This window comes from Amblyomma mixtum, chromosome 2 (assembly GCF_055824585.1).
Source record: "Amblyomma mixtum isolate Tamu chromosome 2, ASM5582458v1, whole genome shotgun sequence".
NCBI lineage: Eukaryota > Metazoa > Arthropoda > Arachnida > Ixodida > Ixodidae > Amblyomma > Amblyomma mixtum.
In genome coordinates this window covers 169723646-169744491 of record NC_143013.1, presented here as the reverse complement: position 1 = coordinate 169744491, position 20846 = coordinate 169723646, and the positions used below count along the sequence as shown (strand labels likewise).

Here is a 20846-nt window from a genome sequence, read left to right as displayed (position 1 = left end):
GTACGTGACTGGCTGGACAGGAGTCGGATACGGCGCGGGATCGTATGGGGTCGGTTGCGGCGCCGGCACAGCTGCAGCGTCTTGTGCCCTGAGTGCCTGTCGGACTTCCTCGCGGATGACGCTGGTGACGCAATCGACGCGAGGGGCAAAGGTGGCTTGAAGGTGCTGCAGCTCCTCGCGGACCACGGAACGGATGAGTTCGCGTAGGGAGTCCGGATTCGTCCTGGGATCGTGGTCGAACCGGTCCAACATTGATAGAGTCGACGTTTGGCGCAGTTGCCGGTCGTACTGATGGGATCTTTGCTGCAGCAATTTCTCCATGTGCACGGCGTCGGCCAGGAATTCCGCGACGGTGTTGGGCGGGTTCCGCACGAGGCCGGAAAAGAGCTGTTCTTTTACGCCGCGCATCAGGTGCCGCAGCTTTTTTTCTTCAGGCATGGCCGGATCGGCGCGATTGCAAAGACGCTTCACATCCTCGACGTACATGGCAACACCCTCATTGGGAAGCTGAATTCGAGAGGACAGTGCACGCTCTGCGCTCTCCTGGCGGTCGCTGTTGTTGGCGTACGTACTCAGGAGCCGACGTCGAAAGTCCGGCCACGTAGAGAAAGTAGTCTCATGGTTTTCGAACCACGTTCGTGCAGAGTCTTCAAGGCTGAAGTAAACGTTACGCAGCTTTGTAGCGTCGTCCCAGCAGTTAAAGGTCGCGACCCGTTCGTAGTGAGCCAACCAGTCTTCGGCATCTTCAAACAGGTCGCCGTGAAAGGGCTTAGGCATGCGTGTAGTCTGAAGGGTGAGATAGGTGGGGCTGGCTGCAGGGACAGTCGTAGGCAGGGCGGCAGTGGCGTCGCCATGAGTGGAGTGGTAGTTGAAGGCGCGCTGACAATAGGAAGGGCCTCGGGGGCAGGCCGCGGGTCCGCCGGCTGGCACGATGGACAGGGGTGGTCCATCGCAGCACCCCTGTCACGACCAGAGGAGCCGTGAAGGTAGACGTCGGGAAGAACCCAAGACCGGGAGCCTTCTTTTAATTATGGAGCCAGCCTCCACGACACAGAACAGAACAGCGCGCCACGAGAGCCCACCGCCGCTTCGTCGTCGTCTTGGACTCAGCGCGGAGGCCGCGCGGCGCGTTAGGCGCGTGGCAATATAATCTGAAAAATGTAGCGGGAATATTTGAAGTTGATATTTTTTCGGCACCATATAAGTTGAGTGGACTTTTCCGTGCCATCAGGAACCGCAGTGAAAAGGTTTTAGGAGTTAGTCCGTTCAAATGCCGGGTTACACACAGATCACCGTTGGTGGATTGCGCATGTTCTGTAGTTTACGAACTCCCACTATCATGCAAAAAAGTCTACATTGGTCAAACCGGTCGCTGTATTAATGGTCAGCTGCGGGAACACCTTGACTCAGTTTCAGACTCCAGATATTCACATCTTAAAGTTCACTGCCGCGGTTGTGGGAAAGAGAACGATAAAAAGAAACAGAAACAGTGCCGCCCCTTGGTCACAAAAACTAAAATTTTGTTTCGCCACCGGGATAAAATGACCAGGGAAATAATGGAAGCTTATTTCGTCAGAAAAAAACAGTCACAGTGTGTGAACCAGCCTTCATTGGCATTAGTTGATAAAGAGGTTTCATTTTTAGACAATTCTTGACTTTTTCACTTGGGTTTTCAGGGGGCCTTTGAGCGGGCGTCGCCACGTGTCGGGTGAGTTGAGATTTTTTTTATCTTGATTTTGCTGGACCAATGCTCTTTGCTCTGCTTTATCACGTGATTTTTGTGTATATATGTTTGCCCCTCTCAATAAAAAAGTTAGTTTCGAGTCAGCGCTCGTCTGTGTAGCCTTCTTGCTTCGCCCTTCGTCGTCTTCGCGCTGTACCCTCCACGATGCATTAGTACAAACTCGCCCAGCTTTCCATCCTTTTTCTTACAATACGAAGCCGCATAATATCACGCATGAAGTATGTAATATTACTCTGCGTATAGAGTATAAGCGCTGTAAATCTGGTTAATATTTTATTATGTACAGTGAGTGAAGAGTAGCCCAAAAAACCTATTCTTGTAAAAACCGTCGGCTTCCATTTAACAGCGTGGCATTTTAGGTGCCTCAGGGAAGACTAAGCAATTCTTAAAATTAGGTTTTTTGATGTAAAGAGTTTGCCTTTTCGTCATAGTATTACCGGTGCTGGCGGACGCCAGAAAACTGATGAATGGTTTTAAGTAGTTAGCTGGTTAGCTAAACTTTATTAACCTTTTAAGTATAAGAGTTGGGCGCCTAGTCGCAGCTAGAAATTTATAGCAGGTCATTAGTAATAGCCACATCAATTTCTAGAACCTAGAAAACGCAAAAATGTTAGATGTAACGTTAAGAGATCGGAAGCGGGCGGAGTGGGTGACGGAATACGCTGGTTAATGACATCCTAGCCGAAATCAAGAGGAAGAAGTGTGCTCGGGCAGGGCATGTAATGCGAAGGCAAGACAAGCGCTGGTCGTTAAGGGCAACAGAGTGGACTCCAGGAGAAGGCAAACGTTGCAGGGGCAGCAGAAAGTTAGGTGGGCGGATGAGAGTAAGAAGTTTGCGGGGATACGGTTGCCACAACTGGAGGACAGGGTTAATTGGAAAGACACGGGAGAGGCCTTTGCCCTGCAGTGGGCGTAGTTAGGCTGATGATGATGATCAACCTTGGCACTGTGGCTCAACACAATTTTGCGCTTTTAATCTATTTACGTGGACTGGAAACGTTGCTTTGCCTGCATGATTTTTGGAAGCTTCTGTAGTTTGGCACGCCACTGGGCCGAGGATAATCCCGCTTTCGAAATTCTAAATACTAATATGGCGATTACTAACAACATGCTACAAATCTCTAATCGCAACCAGTTACCTAGCTGTGATGGTTATAAAGCTAATTATCAGAAATTAGTTAATCAGTTTACTACTAAGGATAATTCACCAACTTTCCGCTATCCGCAAACACAGGTAATACTATGCTGCAAAAACCATATTTTTACTGCAAAAAACCCATTCTTGAAAATTACGCCGTCTTCATTAAACGCCTTGTTTATGACACCTTCAATTTATGCAGGAAATAATATATTTACATTATTTGTTGTGCCATTCGTATTAAGGGCGACTGTTCTTGGTTGCTACCAAATCAATTTTTGCAGGACAGCTTTTGCTTAAATATTTTCTTCCTCAAGGATATACTCACGATAAGATGCTATTACTGGCTGGTTGAGGTAAACGCCATTTGCATAATCCATACGGGAACGAGGTCTTGAGGGCTATTTTTATAAAACAACAGAGACCAGTAATGATGCAATGATCAATCACTGAGGATCATCACCTCGTCGAGTGGTGTACGCTACTACTTCAGCAATGCGTAGGCACACACAGGCCCTTCTCCGCTTATAACCTTCTCTTACCCCCCTCATAAAGCGGTGCAGTGGCCATTGCGCTGACCTGTCGCAGGTTGGATGGATCGCTGTGGCGATATTTAAATCCACCAGAACATTGTCTAATCTTAGTGCATCAATAGGAAGCCTCTCCTCTTTTTTTTCTTCGGTTCGTGCACTTTCCAGTAATATCCGTGCCACACTAACAATTTTAATAGCATTAAATGCTTAATGCTTTAAGTACAATTGGTGTGGGCACAGCCCCGTACGAGCAGACCTAAAGGCATTACATTGCCGTTCGCACAGGACTGAGTTCGACACAACTCATTCGCCGGAGAAAAGCGCACTCTGATCCCGGATTCTCACGCTGAAAGCGTTGCAACTTCATTACAAACAACCTCATACCGAAGTAGAAATTGCTTCATTCATAGTTTTCAGTCACATGGGGGACTTTTTCGACATTTATGCTGCCAATGGCGGCATTTTTACCGGCCCTTCCAGCAAGCAGTCTCGACTTGTGTGCTGACGCCTGGGTTTACGGCTACTTCTGCAAAAGGTTTGTGATATTTGATTTGGGGTACACTGACAAGATTTTGTGCTAATGAGCACTCTTTATAACAATGCCAAAATTTTTACTGCCTCGCAGACGTTATCTTCACCGTAAAGCATATAATGACAACCAATCCAGTCGTGTAGCAACAGCTCCGAAATTAATGACAACAAACTTAAAGCATTGACCATTCGCCTCTATTGCTCGTGTGGGGGTGACATAGGTATAACACTCGTAATAAGAGAGTAATTACTCATTGGCATCCACCCGAGCGCAGCCATACGGCTACAAAGGAAAGCTAAACAGCTTCCTCCGAAACTTCGTAGTTAAAGAAAAATTCGTCCTGGTCCAGGACCGCGGACCAGGACGAATTTTTCTTTAACTACGAAGTTTCGGAGGAAGCTGTTTAGCTTTCCTTTGTAGCCGTATGGCTGCGCTCGGGTGGATGCCAATGAGTAATTACTCTCTTATTAAATATCTGCTCCACCTTTAGGTACTCCCCTATAGCATTTGACCAGGTATAAGAGATGATAGAGAGAGAACAAAATTTGGTTTGGTTTGGTTTATGGGGTTTAACGTCCCAAAGCGACTAAGGCTATGAGAGACGCCGTAGTGGAGGGCTCCGGAGATTTCGACCACCTGGGGTTCTTTAACGTGCACTGACATCGCACAGTACACGGGCCTCTAGAATTTCTCCTCCAAAGAAATTCAACCGCCGCGGCCGGATCGAACCCGCGTCTTTCGGGTCAGCAGCCGAGCACCATAACCACTGAGCCACTGCGGCGGCAGAGAACAAAATTTATTTTAGAAAACATGATCGTGCGCCGCCGTGCGGGTGGAGCGATACTAGACAGGTCTTGGCTCAGCTGGTTGACTACGTTCACAAACTGGTTTAAAAAGGATGCCAACTAATGGCTCGCCTATCGCGTAATCGTGCAGCAGATATGTAAAAAGGTCTACCATTCGATTTCTCAGCTCGTGCACTTTCCTGTAGTAAACAACATTCCTCGGCCCGTACGCACTGGTAATAAATAAACATTTGATACGAGTTTCTTCACCTCACGGACAAAAAAAAATTACTTACGGTGCCTTTTAGGGTACGCTAAAAAATAAATGCCCTGCAGTTGCTCGACTGCAAAGTTCTCATAGCGTTCGACGTGGCCAGTGGGTAGTTTCGCCCAGTAATTTACGAAGTGCAGCACTGTCCTGCCACCTGACGTACGGAAAGCATACCACTTTGTGGGCTGTGAATAAAGGAACATTTTAGCGGATGGAAACACAAGCAATACTTCTCTACCTTGAAGAAAATTCAGCGCCAATAGCTACTTTGTCACGTTGGTCATCTAAGCGTGCCTTATTTTGTGCCACAACGGCGGACTTCATTAGCCGCGCAATTATATTCACTTTACATACTTGTTTCTTGTTTATGAGTTTTGACGTCCCAAAGTGACGTAGGCTATGAGGGACTCCGTAGTAGAAGGCTTCTGATAATTTCGACCACTTGGAGTTCTTTTACGTGCTGACGTCGCACAATATACGCGGTCCTTTAACATTACGCCTCCATGAAACGCCACTGCCGCGGCCGGTATCGAACCCACGTCTTTAGGGTCGGCAGCCGAGCACCGTAATCACTGAGCCTACGCGGCGGCTCATCTTACATGCGGGTGTACGCTCGTCACCACGCTTAACACGAATGACTGAAAGCGTGGCCGGGAGCGGCTTGGACTGACGCCAGCGTCGCGAAGTGCTGCGCGCTGTTGCCGAGACAATATGTATGTTTGCGGTGGCTGACGATAGCTGGAGCTCAGCTTGATTTGGCTACTGACCTTGTTCTGTCGCTTGTGTCTAGCCGGCGGAATGGGAGCGCTCACTTGACTGTTTCGCGACTTTTTTCTACTGGCCGCGGCTCATGCGGGCTCGGAAAACACGTTGCCGTTTGCTTATCTCCAAAAAGCGTGAAAGTGGCGTGGCTTCAGACCGCTCGGGTGCTTTTACAGGTCGGCCTCAAAGCCGGTGATCGAAAGAAATAAAGATTGGGAAAAGCAGAACAAACATGGGCTGGTGGCGTTTGTAAAAATTGGACAATAAATTTTCAAATACGGTGTCATCGTTGCGCAGGTTCTTCTTTCCTCATATTCTAGGACAGCGTGCGTCGCTGTGCTCTTGCAGGTTGGCTTCATGTTTCGCCCACGCTGCACTGGAGATCCAGTGCAGGCGCGCAAGAGCTGCTCGTGTCGTGAGCAAGAAAGACACGTCGATGCAATTCAAACTAAGATTTTAGTGCGTGGTTATTAGCGAGAAGCGCTATGTATAGCATGTCTAGGGATAAAAACTGACTCTTTAGGAAAACTTGGTTCGGTTTGATAATATTTAATGTCCTAAAGCGACTCAGGCTATGGATGCAGCACCAAAGTGACTCAGGTTGTGGATACCGCAGTGGAGCGCAGCGGATGATTTCTCACACCTGTAGTTTTTGACGTGCACTGGCATCTCACAGAACATGTACTGTCAGCAGCAAAATATTGCGGGACGTCCAGCGCGTGGCGGAGCGACGCAAAACTGCCTTGCAGCGCCATCTGCCGTGACTACGCCTGATGTCAATGCTCACAGCACTTCCGCGTTAACCATTATTTGTGCATGCCTGTCCTTTCTTCGCTATCAGGCAAGTCTCATCGCGTTCTTCACCGGAATCCGCTATTGCCACTCGCCGCTGGCAATGAATCGCTGTGTCACCATCGTTGCGCGTCTGTTTCGGCTGCTGCGATGGTGAACAGTGCTGCGATCGCTCGCGCGAGCCCAAGAAGAACTGGCTGCGAACGTCACACAGTGCCGCAGCGGCTCCGTGACTCTGATAATTGCGTCACGGGGAAGCAAGCGTCAAGGCATGCTTGATAGCAAAGAAAGGATAGGCATGCGCAAAGCGTCCTTCGAACGCAATTTCCCTGAGCCTCGACAACATGCTTGGAAGCGGCAGATGGCGCTGCAAGGCAGTGTTGTGTCGCTCCGCCACGCGCTGGACGTCCCGCAATATTTTGCTGCTGACAGTACGTATAGCATTTCGCATCCACCAAAATACGACCGCCGCGGCCACGGGATCGAACCCGGGTCTCCCGGGCCAGCAGCTGAGCACAAAAGCCATTGGATGCCGCAGCGGCATTATTACGCAAACTAGGAAGCCTCTGAAGCCTCTGGCCAGAGACGCAAAGAGCCCAATGGTATAAGCCGATGAAGGATACCGGTTGGCTTATAATAGATTACTCTTTCGGATATTCTGTGAACCAAGTGAACTGTTCTCAGCAGGTCTTGATGCAATCTGAGCAATCTTGTTCTGAGCAATCTTCTGAGCAATCTGAGTTCTGAGCAATCTTGATGCGAAATTTTCAAATGCCACCGTGTTTGAAAATTTATTGTCTAATCTTTACAAACGCCACAAGCTCATGTTTGTTCTGCTTTTCCGAATCTTCATTTCTTTCGATCACCGGCTTTGAGGCCGACCTGGAAAAGCGCTCGAGCGGTCTGAAGCCACGCCACTTTCACGCTTTTTGGAGATAAGCAAACGACAACGTGTTTTCTGCACCCGCGTGAGCCGCGGCCAGTAGAGAAAAGTCGCGAGACAGTCAAGTGAGCGCACCCACCCCGCCGGCTAGACACAAGCGACAGAGCAAGGTGATAATTTAACAAAACTTCTGTTTGGGCTAGATGGTGCATAGCTACAAATGAAATGAAATTTAAGCGCACACGAAAAACGCACACAAACGCCTTTCCTGTGTGTATCTCCTCTTGTGTGCGTTTTTCGTGTGCGCTTAAATTTCATTTCATTTAGAGCAAGGTGAGCAGTCAAATCGAGCTGCTCTCCAGGTATCGTCAGCCACCGCAAAAATACTTACATATTATCTCGGCAACAGCGCGCTGCACTTCGCGGCGCTGGCGTCAGTCAAAGCCGCTCCCGGCCACGCTTTCCCTCATTCGTGTTAAGCGTGCTGACGACTGTACGCATAGTATCTGAGCGCATTTCGACGTCTAGAGTTCAGGTATGAATCATGCTAGAAACGCCTACTCAGCAGCTCGCATACATTCCGCGCGAAGTACGCTGGCGCGAAAGCTGCGTGGAGATAGAAAACGAGGCACTGAATGAGAAATGAGGGCTTCCCCGAGGGGTTGTCCTCTCTCACAGCGTGCACACGCGTACTTACCGCTTCACGAGCAGCGCATGCACACCCCGCGACGTCGTCCCGGACAACAGGAATCCGCGAGCCCGATTGGCACGAAGGAGCGAAACTTCACGCCCTTCCGCACGACGCAGAACGTTGATGCGCAAAATACGCCACGCACGCGCACCAAGGGAAAACTACAAAACGCGACTGCCGCAGGCACGAGAGTGGTGCCGCTTCCGCGACTGCAAAGCTACGGCGAGAGGGCGTAGCTATCGCGGAACAATAGATACGTTGAGAGCGAGGAAATGGGGTTGTGCCAGGAATGGGTGACCTTCGCACGCTGCTGCCGCTTCGAGCTACTTCCACCAGAGCGCGCCACGTGTTGTTCCGTTGCATCTTTAAGATTTACCAGCTCTATTGCGCCGTAAGCGTAAAGTTCTAGTTTGTGAGAACCAAATTTCAGCATAGAGAACTTGCGCTGCTCAGGTGGCACTGCAGTTATTCTACTAGGTGTCTAAAAACTGCTGCCGTCAGTCGCTTGGGCCGCTACAGACGCGAGAGCACATTCGGAACGATTAGTAGCCCGCGCTTGATTGATAGCACTATTTGCCTCGCTTCTGTAGACATAACCCAGATAGCTGACAGGAACCACGTGTGGCTTCGGCAGAGCGCAGAAGCTCATGCAATAAGCTGGGGAAGGTGGCGTGGAATAGCACCACGAGCGCCCCAAAACTGCTTGCTCCTCTCGCTATGCTATGTGCTACGGCGCTGCAATCGACACGGCAAACTTCAGCTTGAGTTCTCAATAGACCTTATGCAAAATTGCTGCTATCTATCGGAGAAAAGAAGAACCAGCGTAAATACGCCATGCTGGAGGATGACTGAAGCTCGTTCCGCCTCTGCTCTCTGGATTTAGGCGTGCCCTGCGTTAGCTTCCTTACTGCTGTGCTGGCTCGAAAATCTTGTTTCCTGTCACTTGAGCCTGTAAACATGACTGAATGGTCAGTCGACCTGTTTCTGATGCCCAAGTTTCCAAGCGACTTCGCAGACACTACGCGTCCAAAACACTTTCCGAACGCCACCGCGTACGGAGATACAAGTTTTTCACGGAGTCCTACATCAGTTTGCCGACGCTGAACACCAAGAAATGTACGAAGCAAGTGTAATTTTCGTTTACGGCTAAACATGTGCGCATTTCAGTCTAGTTTGAGTGAGTTTTTATTTGGTTGGATACTTTTTGCGAGCGGGCATGCCGCTTGAATTGCTGCTGTTGTGGTAGCGTTTTCTGTGTGTTGCGTCGACACCGAAAGCAAACGATAGTAAACTTCACGCTCATGTTGGCAGTGGGAAAAAAGTGGCCTGTCAACATGCGACGCTTTTCATTTTCCTTGAAAAGTTCATACAGCATTTGTTTGTTTGCCCTAGTGCTCTAGCGCCCAGAGCCCCTAGTTTGCCCTAGTGCCCTAGACAGAGAAAGAAAACACGTTATTATTATTACCGGGCACATAGACCCCTAGGTCCTCGCACGACCCCACTACACAACTGTTTACCATTCTTGGACTATCGCCGTTAAAAACACGCAGCCCGTGAATGCAGCAGTGTCTATGGCTTTACCACGACGAGCAAGCAGCTGTGCACTGAGATTTTTGGAGGATTCTACATGCGTTATGCATTCCCGCTACTAGTTGGAACTATGGTACCGCTTGAGCGGCTTCCCTTACGGTCCTTTATTTCTTTTACACAACACACGGTTTCGTGGAAACCGGTCGGTTAAGTGAAATCGCTACATGCAATCAAGCCGTCGCTCCACAAAATAGGCACCTTTCCCTGGTCTAACAGAAACGATTGACTGACTTGCAGTGCACAAACGTTCCGTGCCATGGGCACTTGATACTTGCTGGTGTTTCCGTCGAAACAAATATTCACACTTAAAACTAACGCGTGTAACCGCTGCGGCGGATAACGCTAGGAGCGACGGTTCTCACAAAGCGCGACCCGTACCACTCAACAGCTGATCACGATTACTCTCTTGCGAGGCCGATGATCGCAGCATTTCACGGGCAATCGCAGGAGAAAAACTACTTTTGTGTGATATTTTCTTCGTGCCTACAAAGCTTATTTCTAATTTCGTTCGCTACATAGCGATAACGAAATGCGTTTCGCGACGTCTCGACATGTAGCGACGGTACTGCAACATTTGTGTCGCCGATGTCGGGGATCGCAGTCCAAAAATAGAAATGCGCTCAGATCAAGTGCTCTTGCCTTTTTTACCTGGGCGTCTGTGTGACCCTTCTGCGTAAAGCAAGGCAGTAAGCAATATGTGGGCATACTGAGGACGCTGAAACTCGAGCGCGCGCGACGAGCGTGCACCAGTACGTGCTGTGAATCCGGCGGCTATCCTCCAACATGGCGGATCGCGCGCGACGACCGCTAGATGACAGTGCATTTCGCATAAGGTCTATAGTGGGTCGAACACCTTTGAAAAGCGCTGCGATGCCGGTGGTGAAATTATCCATGAAATTTTCTGTCCGAAATTACTTTGCCTGCTCCCTTTTCTGTGAGCAAGTAATGACTAAGTCAGGAGCAAATAAGCGTTTTTTCTTCTAATCAACGCTTTACCGGAACCATCAAGTAAACTGCAAGCAAGAAAAAATATGTAAGGCTGCCAGTAATGATATCTTCTAAAAAATGTATTCACTGAAAGAGATTCTCGAGAACGAAGTTCACACCCTAGGGTTCCGCTTTTTGGGCACACTTAATTTGTCGGTGCCAAATTTTTGAATACTACCCGCATAGAGCAAGGCTCCCAGTAGTATTGCTGTTTTGGGCCTGCCTTGTATTTGTTTTTCTAACGTATTATAGGATCCTGAGGAGCGGTGCAGTAAAAAGCGGTACTCCACCCTGCTTTTGGGCTTCTATTATTCGCATTCGGTAAGTATAAAGTGTGGCATTGGACTAGTAGGCAGGTTATTTCTAAATTATGAATAGAGTAACACAAGACACGTTAACGAAGGACTGCTTTTCAAACCAAGTTACTCCAATACAGAAAAGCAGCATTAAGTATACAAAGAAAAAAGAAGCGAAAGGGCCAACCAAGACAGTATTCGAAAAGAGCGGCAAAATGGTCTCACTTAGTCAGTGCGCTGTCAATCTCGCCCGTTGTTTGCTAGCGGTGTTTTCGCGCTGCAACTTCTGTGGAAACGGTATCGCTGATTCATAGTATTTATTTATTAAAATCTGCCAACCACCCTCTGGAGGCCAATGCAGGAGTGGTAAAGGGATTCGTCGTTATACATTGCAATGCAACAAAGCGAAGAAAGAAGCGAGCACAGAATGAGCATAACCGAACACCCTGCGTTCGCCCCCCCCCCCCCCCCCAAAAAAAAAGAACAGGCGTAAAATGATGAATGCGCACTGCGCTTGTAAAAAATGCATGACAACAGGTACGAAAGGCTCATGACCTCTCAAGCAGACAACATCGCGCGGAAGTCCGTTCCATTCAGATATCGTCTTTGGAAAAAAGAAAACTGGTAAGCTTTCGTTCGGGACTATGGCACCACGATTGTCAAGTTGTGCTTGATGCGTGTTGGACGTGGTGTTTTGTATTGCATGTAGTCATCAAAGTGAATTTTGTTTTCATTACTGATATTACTATGCGACATTTTTAGGCGATGCAACCTGCGGCAGAATTCAAGTGTCTGAAGTTAAGATCGCCTCAGTAGATTTGTGATGAAATGTGTCTTCCATGTGCGTCGCAGATGAATCTAAGGGTTTTCTTTTTAACTCCTTCAATGCGATTTATATCTACTTTTCAGTGCGGGTTCTAAACGATGTCAGGGTATTCCAGCAGTGGGCTTATTAATGCAGTGTAAGCTACTAAGTTCGTTTTAAATGTGCATGCCTGAGACGATTTCTTATCAGCCAAAGCCTCCTCTACGCCTTTGTAGCTATAAGCCCGATTTCATAGAATTCCAATCTTGTTTGTTTACATTTGCGTCATCGTCCTCTTTTCATTTCGCTGCAACTACTGTGATAATGTTTGATAAAGCAATGGTAGCAACAGGCTAGACAGATCCATCTGTATTATCTAGCTTTAGGTCCTTGTGCTGTGAAGGGCCGTACACTGCGACTTGGAGCACAAAAGAGAATGAGCCATCGACTCCGCCCCCGGTGCCCGTTCTATGAACGGCTTTTGGGCAGGATTGTGAGAAAGTACCGCTCAGAGAACTGCTCAGTAAACAATGAGTACTGAATGACCGTAAAGTGTTGCTGCGCAATGATATAATTTCTTTTCTTTTAATTTCGGTCTCTGAGTGACAGGTTGTTTGCGTACAAAGGTGCCGAGGTAGTAGTTTTACTGGCTACGCCATTGTGGTCTGGAACGTCGAAACTGCGTCAGCTCTTGACCAACAATTCTATATGAAAAATGTGGACAAGCGAAGTACTGCAACGATTGTGCCAGTAAGCCGCGCTCTGTCCGCTGATTGTCTCGTGCGACCGAAATCGAATCTTGAGCAGCGCTTGAGTAGTGTTTTGGAGAGCTGTGGAATGTAAGGACGTCTCTAACAGGATATCAGCTTTTTTGTTTGGCGCATGGTAGCCTTATGCGCTTATAAGCCACTAAACCCTAGACAATACAACAAAATATCAGCATTGCCTGAATATAGTCGAATTAAAAATAAAGGCGCTGAACAGTGGATTTATTAATGGGTCACGGCGACCAACGAAGGTAGCGGTCAGGTCGTAGCAGGACGGCAGAACCAGCCGAAGGAAGCAGCTCCAGAACGAGAATCGCGCCCGAACCACCAGCGATGACGACGAAGTGCGGCATTGCGGAGTCGTCCTCTTCTTCTTCTTACAATGACCCCGGAGAGAAGGAATAGCCATCCTGGCGACTTACGGCGAAGAGACGACAGGTGGGTTGTAGTACGGTTTGAGGCGTCTAACGTGGACAACCTCGCGACAGCGACGGCGGTGCTCCGAGGAAGGTGTAACTGGCTCAATGAAGTAGTTGACAGGAGACGTGCGTTGAATAACGCGATAAGGGTGTCAAGCCTTGTGTGCATGCCTTGTGTGCAGTGTGTGCATGCCTTGTCTTTCTTTTTTCTTTTGCGACCGAGGGGGCCACGGCTGGCCACGGCGCCGGTGGTTCGCAGGCATTTTGCAATACAGCGGCGACGATTTTGCATGTCGCCCATGTCGCCCAGAGCATGTCGCCCAGAGTGCGATTGAATCGCTCCGTGAGGCCGTTCGTTTGCGAATGGTAGGCAGTAGTCGCACGGTGTACGGTTTTACAAGCTGAGAGGAGCTCTTGAACTACTTCTGACAAAAATGCACGGCCCCTGTCACTGAGGAGCTCCCGAGGTGAGTCGTGACGGAGGACGAAGTGGTGTAGAATAAAATAAGCGACGTCACGAGCCGTCCCTATGGGAAGGGCGGCTGTCTCTGCATAACGGGTCAGGTGATCGACGGCGACTATTACCCATCGGTTACCGGCAGGAGTGTAGGGAAGTGGGCCATAAAGGTCGATGTCCATGCGGTCAAAGGGGCGAGCAGGGCATGGTAAAGGTTGCAGGGGACCGCCCAAGCGACAGGGTGAATCCTTTCGTTGCTGACAGGCATCGCAGGATCCAATGTAGCGGCGGTCAAAATTGTACATTCCACGCGAGTAGTAGCGCTGACGAAGCCGGTGATATGTTTTGTGGACACCAGCGTGAGCACTTTGCGGATCAGTGTGATGATGGGCACAAACGTCGGAGCAGAGATGACGTGGGATAACCAGTAACCATTTTCTGCCTTCAGGGTTATAGTTTAGGCAGTAAAGGAGACCGTCCCGGACGGAGAAATGGGAAGCTTGGCGGCGTAGAGCTTGAGGATATGCAGCCATGGTAGCGGCATTGATGACATTGAACAGGGCAGAAATGCAAGGATCTCGGCGCTGCTCGGAACGCATATCTGAGATTGGAAGAGCGGTAAGGCGAGGTTCTGGTGTGGGAACGGCAGGCAGGGGCTCCGACGACCGAGAGAGAGCGTCGGCGCCAGAATGCTTGCGGCCCGAGCGGTACACAGCACGGATGTCATATTCCTGAAGGCGTAAGACACAGCGGCCGAGACGGCCCGACGGATCTTGGAGCGAAGCGAGCCAACAGAGGGCGTGGTGGTCTGTAACAACGTCGAACGTGCGTTCGTAGAGGTAAAGACGGAACTTGGTGATCGGCCAGATGATCGCCAAGCAATCGTTTTCCGTAACGGAGTAGTTTGACTCTGCTGCCGTGAGGGCACGGCTGGCATATAAGCGACGAGGTATTCAGAAAAAATCTCTGCCTCTCCCGTAAACGAGAGTAGAGTAAGCATGAAATGTTTACGGGCCTAATGTCATCTCGGTGGACACCCGAACCGCACCGTACAGGAAGGGAGGAACGCCACCACCCGTTCAGCGCGATGCCTTGCCATTTGAACGCAAGGTTTTTTGAGGAAAGGAAATGGCGCAGTAATTCTCTGCCATCTCGGTGGACACCCGAACCGCACCGTAAAGGAAGGGAGGAACGCGACCACCCGTTCGGCGTGATGCCTTGCCCTTTGAACGCAGCGCTTCTCCCCCGGATCACGTATGACAACGAAGTGTAACATGGCATTTATGTGCTTTTTGCACGCGTTATTAGAAATCGGAAATTATAATTCCGTGCATTATCAAACCCACAGCTCCACTGATATCTTGATAAACATTGAGAAGGCACTGGCAGCAGTTATTTTTTGTCTCGTTTGGAGACCAACCGGCGCTTGCATGCCGGTCGCGTAGGAGGGCTTAAAGAGTCTCGTTAAATCTCGTTAAGTCTCGTACGGTGCCCGGATGCTCTCGTTTCAGAGCCCGGATGAGTGGAATTCAGTGCCCGGATGAGTGGATTTCAGTGCCCGGATGACTGGAATTCAGTGCCCGGATGAGTGGATTTCAGTGCCCGGATTACTGGAGTTCAGTGCCCGGATGAGTGGATTTCAGTGCCCGGATGATGGCTCTCGGTCTCGGCGTGACGTCACCACACTGCCGACAACGGGAGCTAAAAGCATTTCATGCTTAAAACCATGGTTGCGCTGGCCGAGGACCGCACCGAGGCCGACACCACTGGCATCAGTGTAGAGTTCCGTTGGACCATCGGGATCGTAATGACGAAGTATGGGCGATGATGTCAAAAATTTGCAGAGCTTCGCGAAAGCCTCGTCGCAGGCCGGTGTCCAAGAGGACAAGTTAGCGGGGCCATTCAAGAGCTTTGTTAGTGGAGCTATGATTGTAGCAAAATTACGTACAAAACGGTGAAAGTAGGAGCATAGCCCCACGAAGCTGCGCAGCTATTTGAGAGAGGCCGGTTTCGGGAAGTCAGCAACGGCTCGCAGCTTCTCAGGATCGAGGAGGACGCCATCTTTACACGCGACGTGGCCGTGGATGTTGAGTTGGCTGGCGCCGAAGTGACATTTTTTTAAGGTTCAGTTGAAGGCCGTCACGAGCAAGGCAGGTGAGAACCTGGCGGAGACGATGCAGATGGGTGGGAAAATCAGGGGAGAAGACCCCGACGTCCTCCAGATAACAAAGACAGATCTTCCATTTGAGGCCACGCAGCACGTTGTCCATCATTCGTTCAAATGTTGCTGGGGCGTTACAGAGGCTGAATGGCATAACGTTGAATTCGTAAAGCCCATCCGGAGTGATGAAAGCGGTCTTTGCGCGATCACCTGGAGCCATGGGAACTTGCCAATATCCGGAGCTTAAATGAAGCGAAGAAAAGAATCCTGCGCCTTGCAAACAGTCCAATGCATCGTCAATCGCACAGATACACATCCCCACGCAACTCCGCGGTGGAGCATGTCGTCGACTTGTTCGGCTATGACACGACGCTCTGTAGGTGACACACGGTATGGGCGGTGTTGCAGAGGCGGGTGAGCCCTTGTTTCGATGTGGTCGGCGACAGCCGTCGTCCGGCCAAAAGAGGCTTGCGGCGTGTCGAATGAGGACCAAAAATGGGGCAACAGCTCAAGAAGCTGCGCGGGCGGAGTGGCTCTATGGCAGTATCAACAGAACAGGCGAGAAGATCACGCTGAAGCGTGTCGGAAGCCACATTAGTAGGGGTCAACGCATCAACTTCGCGAGCAGATGAACGTTGGGTAGCGTCGAGGTCAAATAGTAAGTCCACAGGCTCAAAACAGCCAACGCACTCTCCACGAAGCAATGTGACGGGGTAAGAAAGGTTTGGTTTATGGGGCTTTAACGTCCCAAAGCGACTGAGGCTATGAGAGACGCCGTAGTGAAGGGCTCCGGAAATTTCGACCACCTGAGGTTCTTTAACGTGCACTGACATCGCACAGCACACGGGCCTCTAGAATTTCGCCTTCATTGAAATTCAGCCGCCGCGGCTGGGATCAAACCCGCGGCGTAAGAAAGGGTATTTGTGACCAGAAGTGGGCTGGCACCACTGCGCAAGTCAAGCACGGCGAAGGGCAGTGAGATACGGTGGCGGCAGAAAGCAACGTCGGAAGGTATAAGAAGAGAGCGGTGGCGTCGGCGGTAGAAGCGGCAGAGAGAGGAACGAGGACAGCGCTAACGGGTGGGATAGTAGTGTCCTGGAGTTTTGTAACATGGAGTTTCGTAACATGGAGTTTCGTAACAGCATGAGGGCCCACGTCATCAAACACAGCGGCGGATGGCAGAGCGCATGGCACGGAAAGTTGGACGTGAGGGCGGGCGCAGCCAATCATGGCATGATGATGGGGCAGAAAATCCCAGACGAGAATGGCATCATCAGAACAAGCGGTGAGGACGATGAATTCAATAAAATACACGGTGTTCGCAATTATTACTTGGGCGGTGGAGAGAGCTGTGGGGCTGGAGATGCTCTTCGGTGGCGGTACGTAGCGACAAACCACAAATAGTCGTCGTCACCTTGCGAAGAGAGCGACTCAGTTTTTGGCTGATAACAGATACGGCGGCACCAGTGTTCATAAGAGCAAGCGTCAAAACACCTTCCACGATAACTTCAATAACGTTCGCAGGGAAAAGAGGACTTTGATGGTCGGCGGAGTACGCAGTTCGTGTCTCAGGAACTGCGGCGGTTAGTTTCCCTGCTCGGCAAAGGGAAGTCGGCGGCGCATGGAGCGGCGAAATGGCGCGGCTACGGGGTGAAGGTGAGTGACGAAATGAGGAAGCCTGGTGGTCAGAAGGTTCAGGGGGCGGCCCCGGCGGAACTCGAAAGTAGGGCGCCGAATAGGACATGCCCGTATATTCAGGCACAGACAGTGACATGCGGCGTCGAAAATGGCGGGCGACGTGTCCGGGAATGCCGCAAGCACAGCATATCGGGCGGTTGTCCGATGTGCGCCATGGAGAGGCAGGCGGCGCAACTCTACCAGTAGCGTGATGATGTGCTGCAGAAATCAAAAAAGATGCGGCTTACTGCCGAGGATGTTGAACTGGAAGGCACGGCTTCAATCTGTGTCAACGAGCACATAGCGCCCGAAAACGAAAAAACTTCTCGGAGCTGCAATAGCAAAGAAAACGTGACTGGAAATACGTGTGGACAAGAAATTGGGCTATTTACGCACGCAAAACTGATGGATCCAATGTCATTCGCCTGTATCTGCACGATGATTTGTCAAAAATGGAATAGTAACTGGTCGCTCAGCAGATGCATCTTTTTTCCGTTTCTTATACTAATATGGAAGAGACGCCCCTTTTCATACCATGGGAGTTCTCTCTGCTCTCTAAGAAACAATAAGTGTGGTAAATGTTTGCGAATGCTACACTTGTACATGCAGCGTGCTTTAAATAAGACGGATCATTTGAACAGTTTTTGTCAAGCCTTAAGTGCACATTTGACTTAATCATGCTATCTGAAACATGGTACCGCTTCGATACTGACGTTATTCGATTTTCAGGCACGCCCCTCAAAACCGAAGCTCAAAACGTGGTAGGGGCGTCGCCCTTCTAGTAAAAGAAAGCTATTCGTGCCATACCTTATCGGAACACAGTCTGAGCGACGAGAATATTGAAATGCTTACAGTCCAATCTAGCCGTCAATCATTTACCGTCGTTTACCGCCCACCACAAGGCAATATGAATGAGTTCCTTCATGTTTTTGAAAAAGAAATCGCTTTTTTGTCAGATAATTTCTTATCTTGTATAGGAGGTGATTTTAATATAGACATGGGTGTTAACAGTCCTGCACAACAAGAATTCACAATATTGCTTCAAGCCGCTAGCTTCCAGAACGTTATAAATAGCCCAACGCGCATAACTTCCACTTCATCTACCATTATCGACCTTTTCATCACAAGTTATGATGTGCCTCTCACCGCAGGGCGTTTTGCAGTAGACATCAGTGACCATCTACCTGTTTTTCTGCGCGTTGAGACTAAACCCCTCTCAACACAAACCTTTAATCCACGTCGGCAGTGTATTTCCCAGAAAAACCTTGAAACATTTAGAAGTCGCATAGAGCTACTAGACTGGGAACCTGTTTTCTTAAGCACCGACTCGGATGCTGCCTACACAGCTTTCTTGCGACTCTTTTTACCAATCTATCACGAATGTTTTCCTGCTGTTGAAATAAAACTGCCGAAAAACGCTCGCAAACCATGGATGTCCCCAAGACTTATACAACTTGTAAAAAAGAAGCACAGGATGTTTGCTAAATTGATAAGGACTAGGGATACATCACTATTGGCTCGTTTTAAAGCATTTCGGAACTCTTTGAACAAAGAACTCAAAACAGCTAGGACCACTTACCACAATAGCCTTTTTGATAAGGAATTCTCCAATCGCCCTAAAGAAAAATGGAGGCGCCTTAATCTACTTTTGAATAGAATTACACATCGAAATAACATGGCAAGTTTAGCAGTTGATGGAGCTAACCTGAGTGGGTATCGTTTGGCCGGTGCTTTTAATAAATTTTTTACTACCGTTGGCAGTCGGTATGACAGCCCTGACTTCTCAAAATTTCTGGGTGATAGAATTTCACAATCCCTCTTTTTTGAACCGACAGATGAAAATGAAATGTACTCTATTTTAAAAAAACATGAGAGACACGACAAGCTTAGATTCTTGCGGTCTCCAGAGTCGCCCAATAAAGCATGTCCTGCCTTCAATAGTTCCCTGCTTAACGCATATATATAACACGGCGCTGATTACAGCCCACTTTCCTGCTGATGTGAAACTTGCTAGGGTGGCAGTAATCTTCAAAAGGGGGGAGATAAATAATTTAAGCAATTACAGGCCCATATCGGTCTTACCTTGCTTGTCCAAGGGGCTAGAACGCGCAATTCATAATCGAACTCATAATTTCCTTCTAAATCACTCTATTAGAAATGACTGCCAATACGGGTTTACCAAGAACAAATCAACAGAACATGCATTACTTGATCAAAAAGAATATATATTAGGTAATATTGAATCCCAGGAGCTCACTCTTGGAATCTTCGCAGATTTCAGCAAGGCGTTTGATACCCTCTATCATAACAACCTCCTTGCAAAACTTGAAAATTGCGGTATACGTGGCCATGCCCTGAACCTTTTCAAGTAATATATGTACTCGCGTTCACAATATGTTGTCATCAATAATTGCCGCTCTGATGTCCTACAAATTTCAAATGGAGTGCCACAGGGTAGTCTCTTGGGTCCTATACTTTTTAACGTATATTAAAGACATCACTAATATAAACAACGCGATAAAATTTACTATTTATGCTGATGACACCACTTTGTTCTGTTCCTCCACTGATACTAATCAATTAACCGATTCAGCGAACTTAGTATTGACAGCTCTGAAAGAATGGTCATCCTCAAACTCCTTGACAGCATATCAGGAAAAAACAAAAGCGATAATATTTCATGCTAAGGGCAAGTTGGACCTATCTTTTTCAGTGGCACACAAATTGAATATGTTCAATCATTCACATCACTTGGCGTAGACTTTACCCCTTCGATGTCATGGGATGCTCATATAAACAAGGTCTGCATCAAGGTTTCTAAATTCATAGGTATCGTCTCTCGCCATAAATATATCTTACCTACAAAGACAAAAATTGACCTTTACTATGCATTCTTTTTTTCATACTTAGGATACTGCTATTTGGTATGGGGAAGTACTACAGTGTCCAATTTCCAAAAGCTTTTTATTCAACAGAAGAAAATGCTACGAGTCATTACAGATTCTTGCTATGACGCCCCAACTCGACCCATTCGAATAAAATACAAAATAATTCCAGTTCCTAGGTTCTTTGAGTAGAGGTTTGCCTGTTTTTACAAAAAGCAGACTGCAAGAGATGACCCCTTTTTGTCCCGTATTGTGCAGCTGGTGCCACACAACACGCCATATACCACTAGAAAAGCTGAAATGTTTTCAGTACCCAGATGTAGAACAGACTATGGTTTTGCTATACTGAAATATATACTACCAAGATGTTTGAACTCTTCTCTTTATAACAATATAAACATAATGTCTTTTCGTGCACTTCGTGAAACTTTTATTGATTAGGTTGTATTAGTACTGAAATACATATGTCGACCGTTATTTTTTCTTCCCTTGTCATTGTTTAATATATCTACCCCCCTACCTGCATTATAGCAAAATCTGTTTTGTTCGAGATTTCAATTGTTATTTGTATGCCGCAAGGACTGCCGCTGCTGTCATCGTCGACTTTTTCGGGTGACGAAGCCCGTCAAGCGGTTATTGCGAACCGCTTTTATTTCGTCACCCACGCTTTC

General features: G+C 48.5%; 1 protein-coding gene and 1 pseudogene across 2 annotated transcripts in view; one reads left to right on the top strand and one right to left on the bottom strand.

Annotated features, from left to right (window-relative positions):
* Nucleotides 1-8411, bottom strand: part of LOC149361548 (3-alpha-hydroxysteroid sulfotransferase-like) — a 29504-nt gene extending 21093 nt beyond the window's left edge. The window contains exon 1 of one of the 2 annotated variants that reach the window (XM_089569527.1): nt 8138-8411. The gene's annotated coding sequence lies outside the window, so the exon portion shown is untranslated. The remainder of the gene's footprint in view (nt 1-8137) is intronic. The other variant, XM_089569526.1, reaches the window with a different exon arrangement.
* Nucleotides 8412-20064: 11653 nt separating this feature from the next.
* LOC149361547 (uncharacterized) lies at nt 20065-20616 on the top strand (annotated as a pseudogene).
* Nucleotides 20617-20846: the final 230 nt, after the last annotated feature.